This window comes from Lytechinus pictus, unplaced genomic scaffold (genome assembly GCF_037042905.1).
Source record: "Lytechinus pictus isolate F3 Inbred unplaced genomic scaffold, Lp3.0 scaffold_163, whole genome shotgun sequence".
In the NCBI taxonomy this organism is placed as follows: Eukaryota; Metazoa; Echinodermata; class Echinoidea; order Temnopleuroida; family Toxopneustidae; genus Lytechinus; species Lytechinus pictus.
The window spans coordinates 1-22,028 of NW_026974283.1; the positions used below are offsets into that span (position 1 = coordinate 1).

Here is a 22,028-nt window from a genome sequence, read left to right on the forward strand (position 1 = left end):
TTTTAAGTCGTTGGTATTTGTTTTCCTTATAGTATCACTTTTGTCTCTTTTTGTTGTCTTTTTCGTCTCCTTCGTCACCCTTTTTAATAGAGCAGGAATAAACTTTTCGCTTGATGTCCGACATTCAAGGCAATGAGGAAAGTCGTTTGTTTGCAAGCACAGGGTCTCCAAGAGACGAGGCGCGCAGTTCAAGGCCTACACCATCATGTGAATTGTTGCGTCACACACAGGTGCGCATCCAAGAAAAAAAACACGACAATATCTCAAAATTCTCGTAGGTAGGCATCCGATGGAAACTGAAACAAACCCAATGAAAGATCGGTGGAATGACTGAAGACATCAAGAAACCAATATTATTACTGACAGGGATTAAATAGATGATGACGTCATAGTATCCCTTCAAATAGCTTGACTTTGATGGAGCAAGAGCCTACGACCATACCATGCTGAATATACCGGTTCTCGTCCGATCACCGAAGTCAAGCAGCATAGGGCTCGGTTAGTACTTGGATGGGAGACCGCCTGGGAATACCGGGTGTTGTAGGCATTTTTTGCTTCATGAAATGCCCCTTTATTCATTTTTACATTTTAAGTCGTTGGTATTTGTTTTCCTTATAGTATCACTTTTGTCTCTTTTTGTTGTCTTTTTCGTCTCCTTCGTCACCCTTTTTAATAGAGCAGGAATAAACTTTTCGCTTGATGTCCGACATTCAAGGCAATGAGGAAAGTCGTTTGTTTGCAAGCACAGGGTCTCCAAGAGACGAGGCGCGCAGTTCAAGGCCTACACCATCATGTGAATTGTTGCGTCACACACAGGTGCGCATCCAAGAAAAAAAACACGACAATATCTCAAAATTCTCGTAGGTAGGCATCCGATGGAAACTGAAACAAACCCAATGAAAGATCGGTGGAATGACTGAAGACATCAAGAAACCAATATTATTACTGACAGGGATTAAATAGATGATGACGTCATAGTATCCCTTCAAATAGCTTGACTTTGATGGAGCAAGAGCCTACGACCATACCATGCTGAATATACCGGTTCTCGTCCGATCACCGAAGTCAAGCAGCATAGGGCTCGGTTAGTACTTGGATGGGAGACCGCCTGGGAATACCGGGTGTTGTAGGCATTTTTTGCTTCATGAAATGCCCCTTTATTCATTTTTACATTTTAAGTCGTTGGTATTTGTTTTCCTTATAGTATCACTTTTGTCTCTTTTTGTTGTCTTTTTCGTCTCCTTCGTCACCCTTTTTAATAGAGCAGGAATAAACTTTTCGCTTGATGTCCGACATTCAAGGCAATGAGGAAAGTCGTTTGTTTGCAAGCACAGGGTCTCCAAGAGACGAGGCGCGCAGTTCAAGGCCTACACCATCATGTGAATTGTTGCGTCACACACAGGTGCGCATCCAAGAAAAAAAACACGACAATATCTCAAAATTCTCGTAGGTAGGCATCCGATGGAAACTGAAACAAACCCAATGAAAGATCGGTGGAATGACTGAAGACATCAAGAAACCAATATTATTACTGACAGGGATTAAATAGATGATGACGTCATAGTATCCCTTCAAATAGCTTGACTTTGATGGAGCAAGAGCCTACGACCATACCATGCTGAATATACCGGTTCTCGTCCGATCACCGAAGTCAAGCAGCATAGGGCTCGGTTAGTACTTGGATGGGAGACCGCCTGGGAATACCGGGTGTTGTAGGCATTTTTTGCTTCATGAAATGCCCCTTTATTCATTTTTACATTTTAAGTCGTTGGTATTTGTTTTCCTTATAGTATCACTTTTGTCTCTTTTTGTTGTCTTTTTCGTCTCCTTCGTCACCCTTTTTAATAGAGCAGGAATAAACTTTTCGCTTGATGTCCGACATTCAAGGCAATGAGGAAAGTCGTTTGTTTGCAAGCATACAGGGTCTCCAAGAGACGAGGCGCGCAGTTCAAGGCCTACACCATCATGTGAATTGTTGCGTCACACACAGGTGCGCATCCAAGAAAAAAAACACGACAATATCTCAAAATTCTCGTAGGTAGGCATCCGATGGAAACTGAAACAAACCCAATGAAAGATCGGTGGAATGACTGAAGACATCAAGAAACCAATATTATTACTGACAGGGATTAAATAGATGATGACGTCATAGTATCCCTTCAAATAGCTTGACTTTGATGGAGCAAGAGCCTACGACCATACCATGCTGAATATACCGGTTCTCGTCCGATCACCGAAGTCAAGCAGCATAGGGCTCGGTTAGTACTTGGATGGGAGACCGCCTGGGAATACCGGGTGTTGTAGGCATTTTTTGCTTCATGAAATGCCCCTTTATTCATTTTTACATTTTAAGTCGTTGGTATTTGTTTTCCTTATAGTATCACTTTTGTCTCTTTTTGTTGTCTTTTTCGTCTCCTTCGTCACCCTTTTTAATAGAGCAGGAATAAACTTTTCGCTTGATGTCCGACATTCAAGGCAATGAGGAAAGTCGTTTGTTTGCAAGCACAGGGTCTCCAAGAGACGAGGCGCGCAGTTCAAGGCCTACACCATCATGTGAATTGTTGCGTCACACACAGGTGCGCATCCAAGAAAAAAAACACGACAATATCTCAAAATTCTCGTAGGTAGGCATCCGATGGAAACTGAAACAAACCCAATGAAAGATCGGTGGAATGACTGAAGACATCAAGAAACCAATATTATTACTGACAGGGATTAAATAGATGATGACGTCATAGTATCCCTTCAAATAGCTTGACTTTGATGGAGCAAGAGCCTACGACCATACCATGCTGAATATACCGGTTCTCGTCCGATCACCGAAGTCAAGCAGCATAGGGCTCGGTTAGTACTTGGATGGGAGACCGCCTGGGAATACCGGGTGTTGTAGGCATTTTTTGCTTCATGAAATGCCCCTTTATTCATTTTTACATTTTAAGTCGTTGGTATTTGTTTTCCTTATAGTATCACTTTTGTCTCTTTTTGTTGTCTTTTTCGTCTCCTTCGTCACCCTTTTTAATAGAGCAGGAATAAACTTTTCGCTTGATGTCCGACATTCAAGGCAATGAGGAAAGTCGTTTGTTTGCAAGCACAGGGTCTCCAAGAGACGAGGCGCGCAGTTCAAGGCCTACACCATCATGTGAATTGTTGCGTCACACACAGGTGCGCATCCAAGAAAAAAAACACGACAATATCTCAAAATTCTCGTAGGTAGGCATCCGATGGAAACTGAAACAAACCCAATGAAAGATCGGTGGAATGACTGAAGACATCAAGAAACCAATATTATTACTGACAGGGATTAAATAGATGATGACGTCATAGTATCCCTTCAAATAGCTTGACTTTGATGGAGCAAGAGCCTACGACCATACCATGCTGAATATACCGGTTCTCGTCCGATCACCGAAGTCAAGCAGCATAGGGCTCGGTTAGTACTTGGATGGGAGACCGCCTGGGAATACCGGGTGTTGTAGGCATTTTTTGCTTCATGAAATGCCCCTTTATTCATTTTTACATTTTAAGTCGTTGGTATTTGTTTTCCTTATAGTATCACTTTTGTCTCTTTTTGTTGTCTTTTTCGTCTCCTTCGTCACCCTTTTTAATAGAGCAGGAATAAACTTTTCGCTTGATGTCCGACATTCAAGGCAATGAGGAAAGTCGTTTGTTTGCAAGCACAGGGTCTCCAAGAGACGAGGCGCGCAGTTCAAGGCCTACACCATCATGTGAATTGTTGCGTCACACACAGGTGCGCATCCAAGAAAAAAAACACGACAATATCTCAAAATTCTCGTAGGTAGGCATCCGATGGAAACTGAAACAAACCCAATGAAAGATCGGTGGAATGACTGAAGACATCAAGAAACCAATATTATTACTGACAGGGATTAAATAGATGATGACGTCATAGTATCCCTTCAAATAGCTTGACTTTGATGGAGCAAGAGCCTACGACCATACCATGCTGAATATACCGGTTCTCGTCCGATCACCGAAGTCAAGCAGCATAGGGCTCGGTTAGTACTTGGATGGGAGACCGCCTGGGAATACCGGGTGTTGTAGGCATTTTTTGCTTCATGAAATGCCCCTTTATTCATTTTTACATTTTAAGTCGTTGGTATTTGTTTTCCTTATAGTATCACTTTTGTCTCTTTTTGTTGTCTTTTTCGTCTCCTTCGTCACCCTTTTTAATAGAGCAGGAATAAACTTTTCGCTTGATGTCCGACATTCAAGGCAATGAGGAAAGTCGTTTGTTTGCAAGCACAGGGTCTCCAAGAGACGAGGCGCGCAGTTCAAGGCCTACACCATCATGTGAATTGTTGCGTCACACACAGGTGCGCATCCAAGAAAAAAAACACGACAATATCTCAAAATTCTCGTAGGTAGGCATCCGATGGAAACTGAAACAAACCCAATGAAAGATCGGTGGAATGACTGAAGACATCAAGAAACCAATATTATTACTGACAGGGATTAAATAGATGATGACGTCATAGTATCCCTTCAAATAGCTTGACTTTGATGGAGCAAGAGCCTACGACCATACCATGCTGAATATACCGGTTCTCGTCCGATCACCGAAGTCAAGCAGCATAGGGCTCGGTTAGTACTTGGATGGGAGACCGCCTGGGAATACCGGGTGTTGTAGGCATTTTTTGCTTCATGAAATGCCCCTTTATTCATTTTTACATTTTAAGTCGTTGGTATTTGTTTTCCTTATAGTATCACTTTTGTCTCTTTTTGTTGTCTTTTTCGTCTCCTTCGTCACCCTTTTTAATAGAGCAGGAATAAACTTTTCGCTTGATGTCCGACATTCAAGGCAATGAGGAAAGTCGTTTGTTTGCAAGCACAGGGTCTCCAAGAGACGAGGCGCGCAGTTCAAGGCCTACACCATCATGTGAATTGTTGCGTCACACACAGGTGCGCATCCAAGAAAAAAAACACGACAATATCTCAAAATTCTCGTAGGTAGGCATCCGATGGAAACTGAAACAAACCCAATGAAAGATCGGTGGAATGACTGAAGACATCAAGAAACCAATATTATTACTGACAGGGATTAAATAGATGATGACGTCATAGTATCCCTTCAAATAGCTTGACTTTGATGGAGCAAGAGCCTACGACCATACCATGCTGAATATACCGGTTCTCGTCCGATCACCGAAGTCAAGCAGCATAGGGCTCGGTTAGTACTTGGATGGGAGACCGCCTGGGAATACCGGGTGTTGTAGGCATTTTTTGCTTCATGAAATGCCCCTTTATTCATTTTTACATTTTAAGTCGTTGGTATTTGTTTTCCTTATAGTATCACTTTTGTCTCTTTTTGTTGTCTTTTTCGTCTCCTTCGTCACCCTTTTTAATAGAGCAGGAATAAACTTTTCGCTTGATGTCCGACATTCAAGGCAATGAGGAAAGTCGTTTGTTTGCAAGCACAGGGTCTCCAAGAGACGAGGCGCGCAGTTCAAGGCCTACACCATCATGTGAATTGTTGCGTCACACACAGGTGCGCATCCAAGAAAAAAAACACGACAATATCTCAAAATTCTCGTAGGTAGGCATCCGATGGAAACTGAAACAAACCCAATGAAAGATCGGTGGAATGACTGAAGACATCAAGAAACCAATATTATTACTGACAGGGATTAAATAGATGATGACGTCATAGTATCCCTTCAAATAGCTTGACTTTGATGGAGCAAGAGCCTACGACCATACCATGCTGAATATACCGGTTCTCGTCCGATCACCGAAGTCAAGCAGCATAGGGCTCGGTTAGTACTTGGATGGGAGACCGCCTGGGAATACCGGGTGTTGTAGGCATTTTTTGCTTCATGAAATGCCCCTTTATTCATTTTTACATTTTAAGTCGTTGGTATTTGTTTTCCTTATAGTATCACTTTTGTCTCTTTTTGTTGTCTTTTTCGTCTCCTTCGTCACCCTTTTTAATAGAGCAGGAATAAACTTTTCGCTTGATGTCCGACATTCAAGGCAATGAGGAAAGTCGTTTGTTTGCAAGCACAGGGTCTCCAAGAGACGAGGCGCGCAGTTCAAGGCCTACACCATCATGTGAATTGTTGCGTCACACACAGGTGCGCATCCAAGAAAAAAAACACGACAATATCTCAAAATTCTCGTAGGTAGGCATCCGATGGAAACTGAAACAAACCCAATGAAAGATCGGTGGAATGACTGAAGACATCAAGAAACCAATATTATTACTGACAGGGATTAAATAGATGATGACGTCATAGTATCCCTTCAAATAGCTTGACTTTGATGGAGCAAGAGCCTACGACCATACCATGCTGAATATACCGGTTCTCGTCCGATCACCGAAGTCAAGCAGCATAGGGCTCGGTTAGTACTTGGATGGGAGACCGCCTGGGAATACCGGGTGTTGTAGGCATTTTTTGCTTCATGAAATGCCCCTTTATTCATTTTTACATTTTAAGTCGTTGGTATTTGTTTTCCTTATAGTATCACTTTTGTCTCTTTTTGTTGTCTTTTTCGTCTCCTTCGTCACCCTTTTTAATAGAGCAGGAATAAACTTTTCGCTTGATGTCCGACATTCAAGGCAATGAGGAAAGTCGTTTGTTTGCAAGCACAGGGTCTCCAAGAGACGAGGCGCGCAGTTCAAGGCCTACACCATCATGTGAATTGTTGCGTCACACACAGGTGCGCATCCAAGAAAAAAAACACGACAATATCTCAAAATTCTCGTAGGTAGGCATCCGATGGAAACTGAAACAAACCCAATGAAAGATCGGTGGAATGACTGAAGACATCAAGAAACCAATATTATTACTGACAGGGATTAAATAGATGATGACGTCATAGTATCCCTTCAAATAGCTTGACTTTGATGGAGCAAGAGCCTACGACCATACCATGCTGAATATACCGGTTCTCGTCCGATCACCGAAGTCAAGCAGCATAGGGCTCGGTTAGTACTTGGATGGGAGACCGCCTGGGAATACCGGGTGTTGTAGGCATTTTTTGCTTCATGAAATGCCCCTTTATTCATTTTTACATTTTAAGTCGTTGGTATTTGTTTTCCTTATAGTATCACTTTTGTCTCTTTTTGTTGTCTTTTTCGTCTCCTTCGTCACCCTTTTTAATAGAGCAGGAATAAACTTTTCGCTTGATGTCCGACATTCAAGGCAATGAGGAAAGTCGTTTGTTTGCAAGCACAGGGTCTCCAAGAGACGAGGCGCGCAGTTCAAGGCCTACACCATCATGTGAATTGTTGCGTCACACACAGGTGCGCATCCAAGAAAAAAAACACGACAATATCTCAAAATTCTCGTAGGTAGGCATCCGATGGAAACTGAAACAAACCCAATGAAAGATCGGTGGAATGACTGAAGACATCAAGAAACCAATATTATTACTGACAGGGATTAAATAGATGATGACGTCATAGTATCCCTTCAAATAGCTTGACTTTGATGGAGCAAGAGCCTACGACCATACCATGCTGAATATACCGGTTCTCGTCCGATCACCGAAGTCAAGCAGCATAGGGCTCGGTTAGTACTTGGATGGGAGACCGCCTGGGAATACCGGGTGTTGTAGGCATTTTTTGCTTCATGAAATGCCCCTTTATTCATTTTTACATTTTAAGTCGTTGGTATTTGTTTTCCTTATAGTATCACTTTTGTCTCTTTTTGTTGTCTTTTTCGTCTCCTTCGTCACCCTTTTTAATAGAGCAGGAATAAACTTTTCGCTTGATGTCCGACATTCAAGGCAATGAGGAAAGTCGTTTGTTTGCAAGCACAGGGTCTCCAAGAGACGAGGCGCGCAGTTCAAGGCCTACACCATCATGTGAATTGTTGCGTCACACACAGGTGCGCATCCAAGAAAAAAAACACGACAATATCTCAAAATTCTCGTAGGTAGGCATCCGATGGAAACTGAAACAAACCCAATGAAAGATCGGTGGAATGACTGAAGACATCAAGAAACCAATATTATTACTGACAGGGATTAAATAGATGATGACGTCATAGTATCCCTTCAAATAGCTTGACTTTGATGGAGCAAGAGCCTACGACCATACCATGCTGAATATACCGGTTCTCGTCCGATCACCGAAGTCAAGCAGCATAGGGCTCGGTTAGTACTTGGATGGGAGACCGCCTGGGAATACCGGGTGTTGTAGGCATTTTTTGCTTCATGAAATGCCCCTTTATTCATTTTTACATTTTAAGTCGTTGGTATTTGTTTTCCTTATAGTATCACTTTTGTCTCTTTTTGTTGTCTTTTTCGTCTCCTTCGTCACCCTTTTTAATAGAGCAGGAATAAACTTTTCGCTTGATGTCCGACATTCAAGGCAATGAGGAAAGTCGTTTGTTTGCAAGCACAGGGTCTCCAAGAGACGAGGCGCGCAGTTCAAGGCCTACACCATCATGTGAATTGTTGCGTCACACACAGGTGCGCATCCAAGAAAAAAAACACGACAATATCTCAAAATTCTCGTAGGTAGGCATCCGATGGAAACTGAAACAAACCCAATGAAAGATCGGTGGAATGACTGAAGACATCAAGAAACCAATATTATTACTGACAGGGATTAAATAGATGATGACGTCATAGTATCCCTTCAAATAGCTTGACTTTGATGGAGCAAGAGCCTACGACCATACCATGCTGAATATACCGGTTCTCGTCCGATCACCGAAGTCAAGCAGCATAGGGCTCGGTTAGTACTTGGATGGGAGACCGCCTGGGAATACCGGGTGTTGTAGGCATTTTTTGCTTCATGAAATGCCCCTTTATTCATTTTTACATTTTAAGTCGTTGGTATTTGTTTTCCTTATAGTATCACTTTTGTCTCTTTTTGTTGTCTTTTTCGTCTCCTTCGTCACCCTTTTTAATAGAGCAGGAATAAACTTTTCGCTTGATGTCCGACATTCAAGGCAATGAGGAAAGTCGTTTGTTTGCAAGCACAGGGTCTCCAAGAGACGAGGCGCGCAGTTCAAGGCCTACACCATCATGTGAATTGTTGCGTCACACACAGGTGCGCATCCAAGAAAAAAAACACGACAATATCTCAAAATTCTCGTAGGTAGGCATCCGATGGAAACTGAAACAAACCCAATGAAAGATCGGTGGAATGACTGAAGACATCAAGAAACCAATATTATTACTGACAGGGATTAAATAGATGATGACGTCATAGTATCCCTTCAAATAGCTTGACTTTGATGGAGCAAGAGCCTACGACCATACCATGCTGAATATACCGGTTCTCGTCCGATCACCGAAGTCAAGCAGCATAGGGCTCGGTTAGTACTTGGATGGGAGACCGCCTGGGAATACCGGGTGTTGTAGGCATTTTTTGCTTCATGAAATGCCCCTTTATTCATTTTTACATTTTAAGTCGTTGGTATTTGTTTTCCTTATAGTATCACTTTTGTCTCTTTTTGTTGTCTTTTTCGTCTCCTTCGTCACCCTTTTTAATAGAGCAGGAATAAACTTTTCGCTTGATGTCCGACATTCAAGGCAATGAGGAAAGTCGTTTGTTTGCAAGCACAGGGTCTCCAAGAGACGAGGCGCGCAGTTCAAGGCCTACACCATCATGTGAATTGTTGCGTCACACACAGGTGCGCATCCAAGAAAAAAAACACGACAATATCTCAAAATTCTCGTAGGTAGGCATCCGATGGAAACTGAAACAAACCCAATGAAAGATCGGTGGAATGACTGAAGACATCAAGAAACCAATATTATTACTGACAGGGATTAAATAGATGATGACGTCATAGTATCCCTTCAAATAGCTTGACTTTGATGGAGCAAGAGCCTACGACCATACCATGCTGAATATACCGGTTCTCGTCCGATCACCGAAGTCAAGCAGCATAGGGCTCGGTTAGTACTTGGATGGGAGACCGCCTGGGAATACCGGGTGTTGTAGGCATTTTTTGCTTCATGAAATGCCCCTTTATTCATTTTTACATTTTAAGTCGTTGGTATTTGTTTTCCTTATAGTATCACTTTTGTCTCTTTTTGTTGTCTTTTTCGTCTCCTTCGTCACCCTTTTTAATAGAGCAGGAATAAACTTTTCGCTTGATGTCCGACATTCAAGGCAATGAGGAAAGTCGTTTGTTTGCAAGCACAGGGTCTCCAAGAGACGAGGCGCGCAGTTCAAGGCCTACACCATCATGTGAATTGTTGCGTCACACACAGGTGCGCATCCAAGAAAAAAAACACGACAATATCTCAAAATTCTCGTAGGTAGGCATCCGATGGAAACTGAAACAAACCCAATGAAAGATCGGTGGAATGACTGAAGACATCAAGAAACCAATATTATTACTGACAGGGATTAAATAGATGATGACGTCATAGTATCCCTTCAAATAGCTTGACTTTGATGGAGCAAGAGCCTACGACCATACCATGCTGAATATACCGGTTCTCGTCCGATCACCGAAGTCAAGCAGCATAGGGCTCGGTTAGTACTTGGATGGGAGACCGCCTGGGAATACCGGGTGTTGTAGGCATTTTTTGCTTCATGAAATGCCCCTTTATTCATTTTTACATTTTAAGTCGTTGGTATTTGTTTTCCTTATAGTATCACTTTTGTCTCTTTTTGTTGTCTTTTTCGTCTCCTTCGTCACCCTTTTTAATAGAGCAGGAATAAACTTTTCGCTTGATGTCCGACATTCAAGGCAATGAGGAAAGTCGTTTGTTTGCAAGCACAGGGTCTCCAAGAGACGAGGCGCGCAGTTCAAGGCCTACACCATCATGTGAATTGTTGCGTCACACACAGGTGCGCATCCAAGAAAAAAAACACGACAATATCTCAAAATTCTCGTAGGTAGGCATCCGATGGAAACTGAAACAAACCCAATGAAAGATCGGTGGAATGACTGAAGACATCAAGAAACCAATATTATTACTGACAGGGATTAAATAGATGATGACGTCATAGTATCCCTTCAAATAGCTTGACTTTGATGGAGCAAGAGCCTACGACCATACCATGCTGAATATACCGGTTCTCGTCCGATCACCGAAGTCAAGCAGCATAGGGCTCGGTTAGTACTTGGATGGGAGACCGCCTGGGAATACCGGGTGTTGTAGGCATTTTTTGCTTCATGAAATGCCCCTTTATTCATTTTTACATTTTAAGTCGTTGGTATTTGTTTTCCTTATAGTATCACTTTTGTCTCTTTTTGTTGTCTTTTTCGTCTCCTTCGTCACCCTTTTTAATAGAGCAGGAATAAACTTTTCGCTTGATGTCCGACATTCAAGGCAATGAGGAAAGTCGTTTGTTTGCAAGCACAGGGTCTCCAAGAGACGAGGCGCGCAGTTCAAGGCCTACACCATCATGTGAATTGTTGCGTCACACACAGGTGCGCATCCAAGAAAAAAAACACGACAATATCTCAAAATTCTCGTAGGTAGGCATCCGATGGAAACTGAAACAAACCCAATGAAAGATCGGTGGAATGACTGAAGACATCAAGAAACCAATATTATTACTGACAGGGATTAAATAGATGATGACGTCATAGTATCCCTTCAAATAGCTTGACTTTGATGGAGCAAGAGCCTACGACCATACCATGCTGAATATACCGGTTCTCGTCCGATCACCGAAGTCAAGCAGCATAGGGCTCGGTTAGTACTTGGATGGGAGACCGCCTGGGAATACCGGGTGTTGTAGGCATTTTTTGCTTCATGAAATGCCCCTTTATTCATTTTTACATTTTAAGTCGTTGGTATTTGTTTTCCTTATAGTATCACTTTTGTCTCTTTTTGTTGTCTTTTTCGTCTCCTTCGTCACCCTTTTTAATAGAGCAGGAATAAACTTTTCGCTTGATGTCCGACATTCAAGGCAATGAGGAAAGTCGTTTGTTTGCAAGCACAGGGTCTCCAAGAGACGAGGCGCGCAGTTCAAGGCCTACACCATCATGTGAATTGTTGCGTCACACACAGGTGCGCATCCAAGAAAAAAAACACGACAATATCTCAAAATTCTCGTAGGTAGGCATCCGATGGAAACTGAAACAAACCCAATGAAAGATCGGTGGAATGACTGAAGACATCAAGAAACCAATATTATTACTGACAGGGATTAAATAGATGATGACGTCATAGTATCCCTTCAAATAGCTTGACTTTGATGGAGCAAGAGCCTACGACCATACCATGCTGAATATACCGGTTCTCGTCCGATCACCGAAGTCAAGCAGCATAGGGCTCGGTTAGTACTTGGATGGGAGACCGCCTGGGAATACCGGGTGTTGTAGGCATTTTTTGCTTCATGAAATGCCCCTTTATTCATTTTTACATTTTAAGTCGTTGGTATTTGTTTTCCTTATAGTATCACTTTTGTCTCTTTTTGTTGTCTTTTTCGTCTCCTTCGTCACCCTTTTTAATAGAGCAGGAATAAACTTTTCGCTTGATGTCCGACATTCAAGGCAATGAGGAAAGTCGTTTGTTTGCAAGCACAGGGTCTCCAAGAGACGAGGCGCGCAGTTCAAGGCCTACACCATCATGTGAATTGTTGCGTCACACACAGGTGCGCATCCAAGAAAAAAAACACGACAATATCTCAAAATTCTCGTAGGTAGGCATCCGATGGAAACTGAAACAAACCCAATGAAAGATCGGTGGAATGACTGAAGACATCAAGAAACCAATATTATTACTGACAGGGATTAAATAGATGATGACGTCATAGTATCCCTTCAAATAGCTTGACTTTGATGGAGCAAGAGCCTACGACCATACCATGCTGAATATACCGGTTCTCGTCCGATCACCGAAGTCAAGCAGCATAGGGCTCGGTTAGTACTTGGATGGGAGACCGCCTGGGAATACCGGGTGTTGTAGGCATTTTTTGCTTCATGAAATGCCCCTTTATTCATTTTTACATTTTAAGTCGTTGGTATTTGTTTTCCTTATAGTATCACTTTTGTCTCTTTTTGTTGTCTTTTTCGTCTCCTTCGTCACCCTTTTTAATAGAGCAGGAATAAACTTTTCGCTTGATGTCCGACATTCAAGGCAATGAGGAAAGTCGTTTGTTTGCAAGCACAGGGTCTCCAAGAGACGAGGCGCGCAGTTCAAGGCCTACACCATCATGTGAATTGTTGCGTCACACACAGGTGCGCATCCAAGAAAAAAAACACGACAATATCTCAAAATTCTCGTAGGTAGGCATCCGATGGAAACTGAAACAAACCCAATGAAAGATCGGTGGAATGACTGAAGACATCAAGAAACCAATATTATTACTGACAGGGATTAAATAGATGATGACGTCATAGTATCCCTTCAAATAGCTTGACTTTGATGGAGCAAGAGCCTACGACCATACCATGCTGAATATACCGGTTCTCGTCCGATCACCGAAGTCAAGCAGCATAGGGCTCGGTTAGTACTTGGATGGGAGACCGCCTGGGAATACCGGGTGTTGTAGGCATTTTTTGCTTCATGAAATGCCCCTTTATTCATTTTTACATTTTAAGTCGTTGGTATTTGTTTTCCTTATAGTATCACTTTTGTCTCTTTTTGTTGTCTTTTTCGTCTCCTTCGTCACCCTTTTTAATAGAGCAGGAATAAACTTTTCGCTTGATGTCCGACATTCAAGGCAATGAGGAAAGTCGTTTGTTTGCAAGCACAGGGTCTCCAAGAGACGAGGCGCGCAGTTCAAGGCCTACACCATCATGTGAATTGTTGCGTCACACACAGGTGCGCATCCAAGAAAAAAAACACGACAATATCTCAAAATTCTCGTAGGTAGGCATCCGATGGAAACTGAAACAAACCCAATGAAAGATCGGTGGAATGACTGAAGACATCAAGAAACCAATATTATTACTGACAGGGATTAAATAGATGATGACGTCATAGTATCCCTTCAAATAGCTTGACTTTGATGGAGCAAGAGCCTACGACCATACCATGCTGAATATACCGGTTCTCGTCCGATCACCGAAGTCAAGCAGCATAGGGCTCGGTTAGTACTTGGATGGGAGACCGCCTGGGAATACCGGGTGTTGTAGGCATTTTTTGCTTCATGAAATGCCCCTTTATTCATTTTTACATTTTAAGTCGTTGGTATTTGTTTTCCTTATAGTATCACTTTTGTCTCTTTTTGTTGTCTTTTTCGTCTCCTTCGTCACCCTTTTTAATAGAGCAGGAATAAACTTTTCGCTTGATGTCCGACATTCAAGGCAATGAGGAAAGTCGTTTGTTTGCAAGCACAGGGTCTCCAAGAGACGAGGCGCGCAGTTCAAGGCCTACACCATCATGTGAATTGTTGCGTCACACACAGGTGCGCATCCAAGAAAAAAAACACGACAATATCTCAAAATTCTCGTAGGTAGGCATCCGATGGAAACTGAAACAAACCCAATGAAAGATCGGTGGAATGACTGAAGACATCAAGAAACCAATATTATTACTGACAGGGATTAAATAGATGATGACGTCATAGTATCCCTTCAAATAGCTTGACTTTGATGGAGCAAGAGCCTACGACCATACCATGCTGAATATACCGGTTCTCGTCCGATCACCGAAGTCAAGCAGCATAGGGCTCGGTTAGTACTTGGATGGGAGACCGCCTGGGAATACCGGGTGTTGTAGGCATTTTTTGCTTCATGAAATGCCCCTTTATTCATTTTTACATTTTAAGTCGTTGGTATTTGTTTTCCTTATAGTATCACTTTTGTCTCTTTTTGTTGTCTTTTTCGTCTCCTTCGTCACCCTTTTTAATAGAGCAGGAATAAACTTTTCGCTTGATGTCCGACATTCAAGGCAATGAGGAAAGTCGTTTGTTTGCAAGCACAGGGTCTCCAAGAGACGAGGCGCGCAGTTCAAGGCCTACACCATCATGTGAATTGTTGCGTCACACACAGGTGCGCATCCAAGAAAAAAAACACGACAATATCTCAAAATTCTCGTAGGTAGGCATCCGATGGAAACTGAAACAAACCCAATGAAAGATCGGTGGAATGACTGAAGACATCAAGAAACCAATATTATTACTGACAGGGATTAAATAGATGATGACGTCATAGTATCCCTTCAAATAGCTTGACTTTGATGGAGCAAGAGCCTACGACCATACCATGCTGAATATACCGGTTCTCGTCCGATCACCGAAGTCAAGCAGCATAGGGCTCGGTTAGTACTTGGATGGGAGACCGCCTGGGAATACCGGGTGTTGTAGGCATTTTTTGCTTCATGAAATGCCCCTTTATTCATTTTTACATTTTAAGTCGTTGGTATTTGTTTTCCTTATAGTATCACTTTTGTCTCTTTTTGTTGTCTTTTTCGTCTCCTTCGTCACCCTTTTTAATAGAGCAGGAATAAACTTTTCGCTTGATGTCCGACATTCAAGGCAATGAGGAAAGTCGTTTGTTTGCAAGCACAGGGTCTCCAAGAGACGAGGCGCGCAGTTCAAGGCCTACACCATCATGTGAATTGTTGCGTCACACACAGGTGCGCATCCAAGAAAAAAAACACGACAATATCTCAAAATTCTCGTAGGTAGGCATCCGATGGAAACTGAAACAAACCCAATGAAAGATCGGTGGAATGACTGAAGACATCAAGAAACCAATATTATTACTGACAGGGATTAAATAGATGATGACGTCATAGTATCCCTTCAAATAGCTTGACTTTGATGGAGCAAGAGCCTACGACCATACCATGCTGAATATACCGGTTCTCGTCCGATCACCGAAGTCAAGCAGCATAGGGCTCGGTTAGTACTTGGATGGGAGACCGCCTGGGAATACCGGGTGTTGTAGGCATTTTTTGCTTCATGAAATGCCCCTTTATTCATTTTTACATTTTAAGTCGTTGGTATTTGTTTTCCTTATAGTATCACTTTTGTCTCTTTTTGTTGTCTTTTTCGTCTCCTTCGTCACCCTTTTTAATAGAGCAGGAATAAACTTTTCGCTTGATGTCCGACATTCAAGGCAATGAGGAAAGTCGTTTGTTTGCAAGCACAGGGTCTCCAAGAGACGAGGCGCGCAGTTCAAGGCCTACACCATCATGTGAATTGTTGCGTCACACACAGGTGCGCATCCAAGAAAAAAAACACGACAATATCTCAAAATTCTCGTAGGTAGGCATCCGATGGAAACTGAAACAAACCCAATGAAAGATCGGTGGAATGACTGAAGACATCAAGAAACCAATATTATTACTGACAGGGATTAAATAGATGATGACGTCATAGTATCCCTTCAAATAGCTTGACTTTGATGGAGCAAGAGCCTACGACCATACCATGCTGAATATACCGGTTCTCGTCCGATCACCGAAGTCAAGCAGCATAGGGCTCGGTTAGTACTTGGATGGGAGACCGCCTGGGAATACCGGGTGTTGTAGGCATTTTTTGCTTCATGAAATGCCCCTTTATTCATTTTTACATTTTAAGTCGTTGGTATTTGTTTTCCTTATAGTATCACTTTTGTCTCTTTTTGTTGTCTTTTTCGTCTCCTTCGTCACCCTTTTTAATAGAGCAGGAATAAACTTTTCGCTTGATGTCCGACATTCAAGGCAATGAGGAAAGTCGTTTGTTTGCAAGCACAGGGTCTCCAAGAGACGAGGCGCGCAGTTCAAGGCCTACACCATCATGTGAATTGTTGCGTCACACACAGGTGCGCATCCAAGAAAAAAAACACGACAATATCTCAAAATTCTCGTAGGTAGGCATCCGATGGAAACTGAAACAAACCCAATGAAAGATCGGTGGAATGACTGAAGACATCAAGAAACCAATATTATTACTGACAGGGATTAAATAGATGATGACGTCATAGTATCCCTTCAAATAGCTTGACTTTGATGGAGCAAGAGCCTACGACCATACCATGCTGAATATACCGGTTCTCGTCCGATCACCGAAGTCAAGCAGCATAGGGCTCGGTTAGTACTTGGATGGGAGACCGCCTGGGAATACCGGGTGTTGTAGGCATTTTTTGCTTCATGAAATGCCCCTTTATTCATTTTTACATTTTAAGTCGTTGGTATTTGTTTTCCTTATAGTATCACTTTTGTCTCTTTTTGTTGTCTTTTTCGTCTCCTTCGTCACCCTTTTTAATAGAGCAGGAATAAACTTTTCGCTTGATGTCCGACATTCAAGGCAATGAGGAAAGTCGTTTGTTTGCAAGCACAGGGTCTCCAAGAGACGAGGCGCGCAGTTCAAGGCCTACACCATCATGTGAATTGTTGCGTCACACACAGGTGCGCATCCAAGAAAAAAAACACGACAATATCTCAAAATTCTCGTAGGTAGGCATCCGATGGAAACTGAAACAAACCCAATGAAAGATCGGTGGAATGACTGAAGACATCAAGAAACCAATATTATTACTGACAGGGATTAAATAGATGATGACGTCATAGTATCCCTTCAAATAGCTTGACTTTGATGGAGCAAGAGCCTACGACCATACCATGCTGAATATACCGGTTCTCGTCCGATCACCGAAGTCAAGCAGCATAGGGCTCGGTTAGTACTTGGATGGGAGACCGCCTGGGAATACCGGGTGTTGTAGGCATTTTTTGCTTCATGAAATGCCCCTTTATTCATTTTTACATTTTAAGTCGTTGGTATTTGTTTTCCTTATAGTATCACTTTTGTCTCTTTTTGTTGTCTTTTTCGTCTCCTTCGTCACCCTTTTTAATAGAGCAGGAATAAACTTTTCGCTTGATGTCCGACATTCAAGGCAATGAGGAAAGTCGTTTGTTTGCAAGCACAGGGTCTCCAAGAGACGAGGCGCGCAGTTCAAGGCCTACACCATCATGTGAATTGTTGCGTCACACACAGGTGCGCATCCAAGAAAAAAAACACGACAATATCTCAAAATTCTCGTAGGTAGGCATCCGATGGAAACTGAAACAAACCCAATGAAAGATCGGTGGAATGACTGAAGACATCAAGAAACCAATATTATTACTGACAGGGATTAAATAGATGATGACGTCATAGTATCCCTTCAAATAGCTTGACTTTGATGGAGCAAGAGCCTACGACCATACCATGCTGAATATACCGGTTCTCGTCCGATCACCGAAGTCAAGCAGCATAGGGCTCGGTTAGTACTTGGATGGGAGACCGCCTGGGAATACCGGGTGTTGTAGGCATTTTTTGCTTCATGAAATGCCCCTTTATTCATTTTTACATTTTAAGTCGTTGGTATTTGTTTTCCTTATAGTATCACTTTTGTCTCTTTTTGTTGTCTTTTTCGTCTCCTTCGTCACCCTTTTTAATAGAGCAGGAATAAACTTTTCGCTTGATGTCCGACATTCAAGGCAATGAGGAAAGTCGTTTGTTTGCAAGCACAGGGTCTCCAAGAGACGAGGCGCGCAGTTCAAGGCCTACACCATCATGTGAATTGTTGCGTCACACACAGGTGCGCATCCAAGAAAAAAAACACGACAATATCTCAAAATTCTCGTAGGTAGGCATCCGATGGAAACTGAAACAAACCCAATGAAAGATCGGTGGAATGACTGAAGACATCAAGAAACCAATATTATTACTGACAGGGATTAAATAGATGATGACGTCATAGTATCCCTTCAAATAGCTTGACTTTGATGGAGCAAGAGCCTACGACCATACCATGCTGAATATACCGGTTCTCGTCCGATCACCGAAGTCAAGCAGCATAGGGCTCGGTTAGTACTTGGATGGGAGACCGCCTGGGAATACCGGGTGTTGTAGGCATTTTTTGCTTCATGAAATGCCCCTTTATTCATTTTTACATTTTAAGTCGTTGGTATTTGTTTTCCTTATAGTATCACTTTTGTCTCTTTTTGTTGTCTTTTTCGTCTCCTTCGTCACCCATTTTAATAGAGCAGGAATAAACTTTTCGCTTGATGTCCGACATTCAAGGCAATGAGGAAAGTCGTTTGTTTGCAAGCACAGGGTCTCCAAGAGACGAGGCGCGCAGTTCAAGGCCTACACCATCATGTGAATTGTTGCGTCACACACAGGTGCGCATCCAAGAAAAAAAACACGACAATATCTCAAAATTCTCGTAGGTAGGCATCCGATGGAAACTGAAACAAACCCAATGAAAGATCGGTGGAATGACTGAAGACATCAAGAAACCAATATTATTACTGACAGGGATTAAATAGATGATGACGTCATAGTATCCCTTCAAATAGCTTGACTTTGATGGAGCAAGAGCCTACGACCATACCATGCTGAATATACCGGTTCTCGTCCGATCACCGAAGTCAAGCAGCATAGGGCTCGGTTAGTACTTGGATGGGAGACCGCCTGGGAATACCGGGTGTTGTAGGCATTTTTTGCTTCATGAAATGCCCCTTTATTCATTTTTACATTTTAAGTCGTTGGTATTTGTTTTCCTTATAGTATCACTTTTGTCTCTTTTTGTTGTCTTTTTCGTCTCCTTCGTCACCCTTTTTAATAGAGCAGGAATAAACTTTTCGCTTGATGTCCGACATTCAAGGCAATGAGGAAAGTCGTTTGTTTGCAAGCACAGGGTCTCCAAGAGACGAGGCGCGCAGTTCAAGGCCTACACCATCATGTGAATTGTTGCGTCACACACAGGTGCGCATCCAAGAAAAAAAACACGACAATATCTCAAAATTCTCGTAGGTAGGCATCCGATGGAAACTGAAACAAACCCAATGAAAGATCGGTGGAATGACTGAAGACATCAAGAAACCAATATTATTACTGACAGGGATTAAATAGATGATGACGTCATAGTATCCCTTCAAATAGCTTGACTTTGATGGAGCAAGAGCCTACGACCATACCATGCTGAATATACCGGTTCTCGTCCGATCACCGAAGTCAAGCAGCATAGGGCTCGGTTAGTACTTGGATGGGAGACCGCCTGGGAATACCGGGTGTTGTAGGCATTTTTTGCTTCATGAAATGCCCCTTTATTCATTTTTACATTTTAAGTCGTTGGTATTTGTTTTCCTTATAGTATCACTTTTGTCTCTTTTTGTTGTCTTTTTCGTCTCCTTCGTCACCCTTTTTAATAGAGCAGGAATAAACTTTTCGCTTGATGTCCGACATTCAAGGCAATGAGGAAAGTCGTTTGTTTGCAAGCACAGGGTCTCCAAGAGACGAGGCGCGCAGTTCAAGGCCTACACCATCATGTGAATTGTTGCGTCACACACAGGTGCGCATCCAAGAAAAAAAACACGACAATATCTCAAAATTCTCGTAGGTAGGCATCCGATGGAAACTGAAACAAACCCAATGAAAGATCGGTGGAATGACTGAAGACATCAAGAAACCAATATTATTACTGACAGGGATTAAATAGATGATGACGTCATAGTATCCCTTCAAATAGCTTGACTTTGATGGAGCAAGAGCCTACGACCATACCATGCTGAATATACCGGTTCTCGTCCGATCACCGAAGTCAAGCAGCATAGGGCTCGGTTAGTACTTGGATGGGAGACCGCCTGGGAATACCGGGTGTTGTAGGCATTTTTTGCTTCATGAAATGCCCCTTTATTCATTTTTACATTTTAAGTCGTTGGTATTTGTTTTCCTTATAGTATCACTTTTGTCTCTTTTTGTTGTCTTTTTCGTCTCCTTCGTCACCCTTTTTAATAGAGCAGGAATAAACTTTTCGCTTGATGTCCGACATTCAAGGCAATGAGGAAAGTCGTTTGTTTGCAAGCACAGGGTCTCCAAGAGACGAGGCGCGCAGTTCAAGGCCTACACCATCATGTGAATTGTTGCGTCACACACAGGTGCGCATCCAAGAAAAAAAACACGACAATATCTCAAAATTCTCGTAGGTAGGCATCCGATGGAAACTGAAACAAACCCAATGAAAGATCGGTGGAATGACTGAAGACATCAAGAAACCAATATTATTACTGACAGGGATTAAATAGATGATGACGTCATAGTATCCCTTCAAATAGCTTGACTTTGATGGAGCAAGAGCCTACGACCATACCATGCTGAATATACCGGTTCTCGTCCGATCACCGAAGTCAAGCAGCATAGGGCTCGGTTAGTACTTGGATGGGAGACCGCCTGGGAATACCGGGTGTTGTAGGTATTTTTTGCTTCATGAAATGCCCCTTTATTCATTTTTACATTTTAAGTCGTTGGTATTTGTTTTCCTTATAGTATCACTTTTGTCTCTTTTTGTTGTCTTTTTCGTCTCCTTCGTCACCCTTTTTAATAGAGCAGGAATAAACTTTTCGCTTGATGTCCGACATTCAAGGCAATGAGGAAAGTCGTTTGTTTGCAAGCACAGGGTCTCCAAGAGACGAGGCGCGCAGTTCAAGGCCTACACCATCATGTGAATTGTTGCGTCACACACAGGTGCGCATCCAAGAAAAAAAACACGACAATATCTCAAAATTCTCGTAGGTAGGCATCCGATGGAAACTGAAACAAACCCAATGAAAGATCGGTGGAATGACTGAAGACATCAAGAAACCAATATTATTACTGACAGGGATTAAATAGATGATGACGTCATAGTATCCCTTCAAATAGCTTGACTTTGATGGAGCAAGAGCCTACGACCATACCATGCTGAATATACCGGTTCTCGTCCGATCACCGAAGTCAAGCAGCATAGGGCTCGGTTAGTACTTGGATGGGAGACCGCCTGGGAATACCGGGTGTTGTAGGCATTTTTTGCTTCATGAAATGCCCCTTTATTCATTTTTACATTTTAAGTCGTTGGTATTTGTTTTCCTTATAGTATCACTTTTGTCTCTTTTTGTTGTCTTTTTCGTCTCCTTCGTCACCCTTTTTAATAGAGCAGGAATAAACTTTTCGCTTGATGTCCGACATTCAAGGCAATGAGGAAAGTCGTTTGTTTGCAAGCACAGGGTCTCCAAGAGACGAGGCGCGCAGTTCAAGGCCTACACCATCATGTGAATTGTTGCGTCACACACAGGTGCGCATCCAAGAAAAAAAACACGACAATATCTCAAAATTCTCGTAGGTAGGCATCCGATGGAAACTGAAACAAACCCAATGAAAGATCGGTGGAATGACTGAAGACATCAAG

The 22,028-nt window shown here is 42.5% G+C and overlaps 37 non-coding genes across 37 annotated transcripts; all 37 read left to right on the top strand.

Moving 5' to 3' along the window:
• The first annotated feature begins 428 nt into the window (after positions 1–428).
• LOC135159123 (5S ribosomal RNA) lies at positions 429–547 on the top strand. The gene has a single exon (XR_010297872.1). It is a non-coding gene; the product is annotated as a 5S ribosomal RNA (ribosomal RNA).
• Positions 548–1,014: 467 nt separating this feature from the next.
• On the top strand, positions 1,015–1,133 carry LOC135159169 (5S ribosomal RNA). The gene has a single exon (XR_010297920.1). It is a non-coding gene; the product is annotated as a 5S ribosomal RNA (ribosomal RNA).
• Positions 1,134–1,600: 467 nt separating this feature from the next.
• On the top strand, positions 1,601–1,719 carry LOC135159180 (5S ribosomal RNA). Its single transcript, XR_010297931.1, has one exon. It is a non-coding gene; the product is annotated as a 5S ribosomal RNA (ribosomal RNA).
• Positions 1,720–2,188: 469 nt separating this feature from the next.
• Positions 2,189–2,307, top strand: LOC135159191 (5S ribosomal RNA). The gene has a single exon (XR_010297942.1). It is a non-coding gene; the product is annotated as a 5S ribosomal RNA (ribosomal RNA).
• A 467-nt stretch (positions 2,308–2,774) lies between these two features.
• On the top strand, positions 2,775–2,893 carry LOC135159202 (5S ribosomal RNA). Its single transcript, XR_010297953.1, has one exon. It is a non-coding gene; the product is annotated as a 5S ribosomal RNA (ribosomal RNA).
• Positions 2,894–3,360: 467 nt separating this feature from the next.
• LOC135159129 (5S ribosomal RNA) lies at positions 3,361–3,479 on the top strand. Its single transcript, XR_010297878.1, has one exon. It is a non-coding gene; the product is annotated as a 5S ribosomal RNA (ribosomal RNA).
• A 467-nt stretch (positions 3,480–3,946) lies between these two features.
• On the top strand, positions 3,947–4,065 carry LOC135159140 (5S ribosomal RNA). The gene has a single exon (XR_010297890.1). It is a non-coding gene; the product is annotated as a 5S ribosomal RNA (ribosomal RNA).
• A 467-nt stretch (positions 4,066–4,532) lies between these two features.
• On the top strand, positions 4,533–4,651 carry LOC135159151 (5S ribosomal RNA). Its single transcript, XR_010297902.1, has one exon. It is a non-coding gene; the product is annotated as a 5S ribosomal RNA (ribosomal RNA).
• A 467-nt stretch (positions 4,652–5,118) lies between these two features.
• Positions 5,119–5,237, top strand: LOC135159162 (5S ribosomal RNA). Its single transcript, XR_010297913.1, has one exon. It is a non-coding gene; the product is annotated as a 5S ribosomal RNA (ribosomal RNA).
• A 467-nt stretch (positions 5,238–5,704) lies between these two features.
• Positions 5,705–5,823, top strand: LOC135159163 (5S ribosomal RNA). Its single transcript, XR_010297914.1, has one exon. It is a non-coding gene; the product is annotated as a 5S ribosomal RNA (ribosomal RNA).
• A 467-nt stretch (positions 5,824–6,290) lies between these two features.
• Positions 6,291–6,409, top strand: LOC135159164 (5S ribosomal RNA). Its single transcript, XR_010297915.1, has one exon. It is a non-coding gene; the product is annotated as a 5S ribosomal RNA (ribosomal RNA).
• A 467-nt stretch (positions 6,410–6,876) lies between these two features.
• On the top strand, positions 6,877–6,995 carry LOC135159165 (5S ribosomal RNA). Its single transcript, XR_010297916.1, has one exon. It is a non-coding gene; the product is annotated as a 5S ribosomal RNA (ribosomal RNA).
• Positions 6,996–7,462: 467 nt separating this feature from the next.
• On the top strand, positions 7,463–7,581 carry LOC135159166 (5S ribosomal RNA). Its single transcript, XR_010297917.1, has one exon. It is a non-coding gene; the product is annotated as a 5S ribosomal RNA (ribosomal RNA).
• Positions 7,582–8,048: 467 nt separating this feature from the next.
• LOC135159167 (5S ribosomal RNA) lies at positions 8,049–8,167 on the top strand. Its single transcript, XR_010297918.1, has one exon. It is a non-coding gene; the product is annotated as a 5S ribosomal RNA (ribosomal RNA).
• A 467-nt stretch (positions 8,168–8,634) lies between these two features.
• On the top strand, positions 8,635–8,753 carry LOC135159168 (5S ribosomal RNA). The gene has a single exon (XR_010297919.1). It is a non-coding gene; the product is annotated as a 5S ribosomal RNA (ribosomal RNA).
• A 467-nt stretch (positions 8,754–9,220) lies between these two features.
• Positions 9,221–9,339, top strand: LOC135159170 (5S ribosomal RNA). Its single transcript, XR_010297921.1, has one exon. It is a non-coding gene; the product is annotated as a 5S ribosomal RNA (ribosomal RNA).
• Positions 9,340–9,806: 467 nt separating this feature from the next.
• On the top strand, positions 9,807–9,925 carry LOC135159171 (5S ribosomal RNA). Its single transcript, XR_010297922.1, has one exon. It is a non-coding gene; the product is annotated as a 5S ribosomal RNA (ribosomal RNA).
• Positions 9,926–10,392: 467 nt separating this feature from the next.
• LOC135159172 (5S ribosomal RNA) lies at positions 10,393–10,511 on the top strand. Its single transcript, XR_010297923.1, has one exon. It is a non-coding gene; the product is annotated as a 5S ribosomal RNA (ribosomal RNA).
• Positions 10,512–10,978: 467 nt separating this feature from the next.
• Positions 10,979–11,097, top strand: LOC135159173 (5S ribosomal RNA). The gene has a single exon (XR_010297924.1). It is a non-coding gene; the product is annotated as a 5S ribosomal RNA (ribosomal RNA).
• Positions 11,098–11,564: 467 nt separating this feature from the next.
• Positions 11,565–11,683, top strand: LOC135159174 (5S ribosomal RNA). The gene has a single exon (XR_010297925.1). It is a non-coding gene; the product is annotated as a 5S ribosomal RNA (ribosomal RNA).
• A 467-nt stretch (positions 11,684–12,150) lies between these two features.
• On the top strand, positions 12,151–12,269 carry LOC135159175 (5S ribosomal RNA). The gene has a single exon (XR_010297926.1). It is a non-coding gene; the product is annotated as a 5S ribosomal RNA (ribosomal RNA).
• A 467-nt stretch (positions 12,270–12,736) lies between these two features.
• Positions 12,737–12,855, top strand: LOC135159176 (5S ribosomal RNA). Its single transcript, XR_010297927.1, has one exon. It is a non-coding gene; the product is annotated as a 5S ribosomal RNA (ribosomal RNA).
• Positions 12,856–13,322: 467 nt separating this feature from the next.
• On the top strand, positions 13,323–13,441 carry LOC135159177 (5S ribosomal RNA). Its single transcript, XR_010297928.1, has one exon. It is a non-coding gene; the product is annotated as a 5S ribosomal RNA (ribosomal RNA).
• A 467-nt stretch (positions 13,442–13,908) lies between these two features.
• LOC135159178 (5S ribosomal RNA) lies at positions 13,909–14,027 on the top strand. The gene has a single exon (XR_010297929.1). It is a non-coding gene; the product is annotated as a 5S ribosomal RNA (ribosomal RNA).
• A 467-nt stretch (positions 14,028–14,494) lies between these two features.
• On the top strand, positions 14,495–14,613 carry LOC135159179 (5S ribosomal RNA). The gene has a single exon (XR_010297930.1). It is a non-coding gene; the product is annotated as a 5S ribosomal RNA (ribosomal RNA).
• Positions 14,614–15,080: 467 nt separating this feature from the next.
• On the top strand, positions 15,081–15,199 carry LOC135159181 (5S ribosomal RNA). The gene has a single exon (XR_010297932.1). It is a non-coding gene; the product is annotated as a 5S ribosomal RNA (ribosomal RNA).
• Positions 15,200–15,666: 467 nt separating this feature from the next.
• Positions 15,667–15,785, top strand: LOC135159182 (5S ribosomal RNA). The gene has a single exon (XR_010297933.1). It is a non-coding gene; the product is annotated as a 5S ribosomal RNA (ribosomal RNA).
• A 467-nt stretch (positions 15,786–16,252) lies between these two features.
• LOC135159183 (5S ribosomal RNA) lies at positions 16,253–16,371 on the top strand. Its single transcript, XR_010297934.1, has one exon. It is a non-coding gene; the product is annotated as a 5S ribosomal RNA (ribosomal RNA).
• Positions 16,372–16,838: 467 nt separating this feature from the next.
• Positions 16,839–16,957, top strand: LOC135159184 (5S ribosomal RNA). Its single transcript, XR_010297935.1, has one exon. It is a non-coding gene; the product is annotated as a 5S ribosomal RNA (ribosomal RNA).
• Positions 16,958–17,424: 467 nt separating this feature from the next.
• LOC135159185 (5S ribosomal RNA) lies at positions 17,425–17,543 on the top strand. Its single transcript, XR_010297936.1, has one exon. It is a non-coding gene; the product is annotated as a 5S ribosomal RNA (ribosomal RNA).
• A 467-nt stretch (positions 17,544–18,010) lies between these two features.
• Positions 18,011–18,129, top strand: LOC135159186 (5S ribosomal RNA). Its single transcript, XR_010297937.1, has one exon. It is a non-coding gene; the product is annotated as a 5S ribosomal RNA (ribosomal RNA).
• A 467-nt stretch (positions 18,130–18,596) lies between these two features.
• On the top strand, positions 18,597–18,715 carry LOC135159187 (5S ribosomal RNA). The gene has a single exon (XR_010297938.1). It is a non-coding gene; the product is annotated as a 5S ribosomal RNA (ribosomal RNA).
• Positions 18,716–19,182: 467 nt separating this feature from the next.
• LOC135159188 (5S ribosomal RNA) lies at positions 19,183–19,301 on the top strand. Its single transcript, XR_010297939.1, has one exon. It is a non-coding gene; the product is annotated as a 5S ribosomal RNA (ribosomal RNA).
• Positions 19,302–19,768: 467 nt separating this feature from the next.
• On the top strand, positions 19,769–19,887 carry LOC135159189 (5S ribosomal RNA). The gene has a single exon (XR_010297940.1). It is a non-coding gene; the product is annotated as a 5S ribosomal RNA (ribosomal RNA).
• Positions 19,888–20,354: 467 nt separating this feature from the next.
• On the top strand, positions 20,355–20,473 carry LOC135159190 (5S ribosomal RNA). Its single transcript, XR_010297941.1, has one exon. It is a non-coding gene; the product is annotated as a 5S ribosomal RNA (ribosomal RNA).
• Positions 20,474–20,940: 467 nt separating this feature from the next.
• On the top strand, positions 20,941–21,059 carry LOC135159160 (5S ribosomal RNA). The gene has a single exon (XR_010297911.1). It is a non-coding gene; the product is annotated as a 5S ribosomal RNA (ribosomal RNA).
• Positions 21,060–21,526: 467 nt separating this feature from the next.
• Positions 21,527–21,645, top strand: LOC135159192 (5S ribosomal RNA). Its single transcript, XR_010297943.1, has one exon. It is a non-coding gene; the product is annotated as a 5S ribosomal RNA (ribosomal RNA).
• The last annotated feature ends 383 nt before the right edge of the window (positions 21,646–22,028 follow it).